The sequence below is a fragment of the Carassius carassius genome, chromosome 41, assembly GCF_963082965.1.
Source record: "Carassius carassius chromosome 41, fCarCar2.1, whole genome shotgun sequence".
In the NCBI taxonomy this organism is placed as follows: Eukaryota; Metazoa; Chordata; class Actinopteri; order Cypriniformes; family Cyprinidae; genus Carassius; species Carassius carassius.
Genome location: NC_081795.1, coordinates 24,819,340 through 24,824,247, shown reverse-complemented (window position 1 = coordinate 24,824,247; position 4,908 = coordinate 24,819,340). Strand labels below are relative to the sequence as shown.

Genomic DNA, 4,908 nt, shown 5'->3' with positions numbered 1-4,908 from the left:
GATTTTGCTGTGTGGTGTGATCTTTATGCAGTATTAAATTAAAATGGCTATTTTTAAGCTCCTTAAAAAAGTTTTTTTTAGTGTGTATTCTATGCTTTTCTCATTCAACAGAATAATTCTTTTAAATTATCTTTTTTTTTGGGGGGGGGGGGGGTGAATTCAGGATTCATTTGTGGTTACTTTGAATAATAAGCATGTCATGCAAGTAAATTAAAAATAGAAATAAAAACAATTAACCACTTCACAACACTATTATATATTATGTTTATGCTGTTATCTTTAAAATTAACATGACATTTAAAACCAACCCTATTTATTTGCATCCCTAGTCTTCTTGCAAAAAAACATTTGCCTCTGTAATCTTCTGTTCAAATGTAATAACTTGTCTCACCCTTGAAACAACTTTGTTTTCGGCTGACTTCACCAATTCCTCTTTCTTTACAAACTTTCCTCTCCTACGACTTGGAATGCCCATTTTTCATAGTGCAATCTTCTTGATGGATTTCCTGATTCTTTAATGTTATTTCATGCTGACTTCTATAGACTGTATTTAGCTGTTGTTTTTTAGAGCAGCTAAACTGGTCAGACCACAAAGGCTGTGGCTGCCCAGCATTCTCTCTCTTTCCCAGAAGGCCTTTCAGTTGTAACCTTAGCTGCTTCTCAAAACAAAGAAACTGGTTGCCAGTGACTACAGGCCCAGGGATAATGCAGATATATGGAAGCTGCACTAATATTTAGAGAACAAGATAACTTAACTGTTAGCAGATCCTGCCAACTATGGCAGAATGTTAGATCCTGCTAATTTGTGGTCAGCAGAATCTAAGAGGCTGGATATTATCATTTGTCCCCCTTTTCCCCATTTAGGGTTGCTGAGGCACAACTCAAGAGTATTGTGTGGCAAACTCTACAGGCCGTGAAATTCTGTCACAAACACAATGTCAGTATGTCCAGCCTCTCTTTTCCCGTCTACCAGTGTGTGTCACTTATGACTGCTACAGATAACTGTGAAAAGTCACACTATTGAAGAAGCTTATTTTTGGAATGAGGAGAAGACAGTTAACAATAACAAAATGTCTTGGAATACAATTGTTAAAATCTCATGACCTACAGCAGGAGTCACAGAATCAATGACAACGTTTACGTGCACCCGCAAAATGCAAATATAATGAGATTTGGCCAATGTTGCTATTAAACGTTATCAATATTTCAATCAAACTGATGCAATTAAGCTCATAATCACAGTCAGCATAAATGAAATAAAATATGTGGTGAATGCCAATTTCAATCAGAATAAATTGGCGTCTCATATTTTGATATTCATTTTGGTGCAGAAAAAAACATTCAATGGATCCAAAAAAGGTCTAGAGATACGTTATTCAAAAGTTAAACTTCTTTTCACTTGAGCATTATGTTTTCAGAATGCTTTTTCATGGGTGCTGCAAAGGACGCAAACCGTGAATGCAGTGGTCAAACACATCCATCTAGTACATGTTTACGTAGAAAAACAACTGAGAAGTAGCAATGATGAATGGAAAAATGCATTCTGTGTGAATGTCCCCTTACATTTGAAGAGCTTATTACTGTAAGTGTGAATACAGTATGTGTTATATGAGGGAAATCCAAACAAACTACATGTTGGAATTGTCAGTTGTGCCATTTCTCTGCATTTGCTAATCCTTTCCTGTTGCCTCATGGGACAGTAAAGTGTCCATCCATCGATACCTCATTAGCATATGTAAGCCATCCGCCATATTGTAATAGTCAACTTGACGTCAGTCACCATAGTAATCATTGAATATTTGAAGGATGCCACAATCCTCTGTGAGCACCTACAGTATGGTGAATGACGTCAAGTTGACAGTTCCAAAATGGGTCAAATGGGGCATATCTGCACACTTCAGAATTTTTGTGGAAGTAGTAGGTCATCTGGGTATTTTTTGCCCACTATTTTATGAATATTGCAAATTTTGACACAAGGAATGACTTTTACTGAGCTGTTTTTGTGCTTGATTCTTGCTAGATTGGTTTAGTTGCCTGTGTTAATATGATTTTGTTAGAAAGAAGATGTTACCCCCCTTATTACAGTGGGGGTTTTGTGTAAGCATCTCTGACAGTGTCTGTCTTTGTGTGTATACCAGTGTATCCATCGGGACGTCAAACCAGAGAACATTTTTCTGACCAAGACCGGTGTGATCAAACTATGTGATTTTGGCTTTGCTCGCATCCTCAGTAAGTGTCTTTGCCCCGTTCACTCACTCTCTAGCCATTTATGTGCATTTAGCATCTTCACTTCATTAATGACTTATTTATACTTCCTACCTATATCAGCTTTCATTGTGTCCTGAGCTCACTTTCAGGGCAGCGTGAAGCCTCACAGGTGCAATCAGCCAGTCAAGATCTGCTTATATGCATCATCCTTGGGTTTCAGCGTATTGTTACTATAGGTTAAAGGTTAACACAAGGTCTATCCATCAGCATGCTGTAATCCTTTCTGCATGATGTACATGTAATTGTGAATCTATGTGTGTGTAGCTACTTATATATGTTTTGGGGACACATTTGTACCCAGATGTGAATTAAAAATGTCAAAACATCGTTTTGAGGATATCCTCATTTGTAAAAATTTGATAAAGTAAACAAAGTTCTAAAAATGCAGATAATTTTCTGTTAGGGATAGGATGAAGGTTACATCTAAGTAACTGAATATAAAAACAGCAGAACTCTGTGGAAGGTCCCCATTTAGATAGATAAGTAAAAAAAGTGTGTATTTCTATGTATGTGTGTGTGTGTGTGCATGAAACAGCTGGTCCAATGATGATTACACTGATTATGTGGCAACACGATGGTATCAGGCCCCAGAACTTTTGGTCGGAGATACTCAGTATGGTTCCCCAGTGGATGTCTGGGCCCTCGGTTGTGTCTTTGCCGAGCTGCTTTATGGAAGTCCTCCTTGGCCGGGACGTTCAGACGTGGATCAGCTGCACCTCATATGACAAACCCTGGGTACTAAAAGTGAAAGAAAGGAGGACATTTTGTTACTGAAGCTTAAAGGTGACCCATTATGCTCCTATTTACAAGATGTGAAATAAGTCTCTGATGTCCCCAGAGTGTGCATGTGAAGTTTTAGCTCAAAATGCTCCACAAATAATTTGCCACTTTTAGGGTATGAGCAAAATGTGTCATTTTTTTGTTTGTCCCTTTAAATGCAAATGAGCTTGTGCTCCCGCCTCCCTTTTCAGAAGAGGGTGGAGCTTCGAGATCTCATGCTCTGGCATACCAGCAATAATACAACAGGACAATATCATGCATTCTCACTGTGCAGTAAATGCATTTTTTTTATTACACAGACAGGGAGCACAGTATGATAAAAATAAAGACATAGCTGGTCTCATTGTATCTTGCTTTTAAATTAAGAGCTCGACAGAGCCAAGCGGTCAACTTCACTGACATTGTATCTCCAGCAGCTATAGCAAAGAAAACAGTAATGGTGGACTGCTGCTTCTCACTCAGCGCGGGGTTCATGTTAATAGGACAGAGAGCATCACAAAGGGACGGGACTTTTTTCTAGTATGACGTGTATATAAGGAGAAATCTGGAACCACTTGATTGGAGAGACCATTATAGGCTGGTGGTTTTCACACATTGCGGCCACACAACTATATTCAAACACCTTATAAAAGTGCTTTTTGCATAATTGGTTAACTTTAAATACAAAAGGTTGCAAATGTCTGAGACCACTTAAAATTTAGATTTTTTTAAGATTTAGAAACATTTCAAAAAGAGTTTTTAACATTTTACTTTAGTTCTAGAAATATTGGGAACTTTCTTGTTTATATATTACTGTTATCATTGGTAATCAATACAAAATGGCTTTTCCTGCCATTTAACAGTGATAATGTTATTGTTAAATGTAGTCATATCTTGAAAGAAAAAAAGGCAGATAATAATAATATCAATAATAATTATAATAATTATTATTATCCTTTGAATATTCATCACTTTAAGAGCATGTTTTATTTCAGTTGTGTGACTAAAGTTTGGTCTAAATGTCATTAAAAAAATAAATAAATAAAAACAATTACACACTGACTCTTTACCTTTGAACTTTGACCTTGATAGGTGACTTGATCCCACGGCACCAGCAGGGGTTTAGCTCCAATGTCTTAAGTGGAGTCAGCATCCCTGAGCCTGATACCATGGTAGCACAAATACACACCTACATGTAAAAAAAATAAAATTAAAAAAGAGAAAATCATTGTGGAATATAAATTTGATTTTGATGTTGTTGCTGTTGTTGTAGGAGCCTCTAGAGAAGAGGTTCTATGGTGTTTCTCCTCATGCTATGACTGTGATGAAGGTGAGATGTCAATACAGGCTTATAATCCTCACATGCCACTTTTCATTTTTTGATAAAACGCATAGCTTGAATTCAGTATGTGTGGGTAAAAAGCACCTGCCGAATGTATTAGTTTTTTTATAATGTCCTCACTAAGTAAATGAGTATAATATCCTCACTAAGGACAGCTCCAAAAAACAAGACAACAGAATAAAAAAATCTAAACACCAACATGTTTTTGTCCTAAAAGAGCCTGAGAGTTGTGAATGATTAAGTGAAACAATGAATATGTCTCTTTATAAATATGAGTCTTTAATGTATTATTATAAAAGAGACTAATACATAGACGTGGGAAGTGGGGGTGCTGGGTGTGCTGCAGCATCCCCTGTTTTTTTTCTTTGGGCAACTGTTTAACTATTGGGGGGGGGGAATTTGCATCTATTTTACACTAAAAAAGTGCCAGTACATGGTATTGTTAGCGGATTGTGATTGTGCTAGTCAAGATTACAAAAGACATCTGCCAATTGGCATATGCAGTGGTGTAGATGGTAAAGTGTGTGTTATTCTATTAG

General features: G+C 36.9%; 1 pseudogene; it reads left to right on the top strand.

Moving 5' to 3' along the window:
* The first annotated feature begins 785 nt into the window (after positions 1–785).
* LOC132123261 (cyclin-dependent kinase-like 1) lies at positions 786–4,610 on the top strand (annotated as a pseudogene).
* Positions 4,611–4,908: the final 298 nt, after the last annotated feature.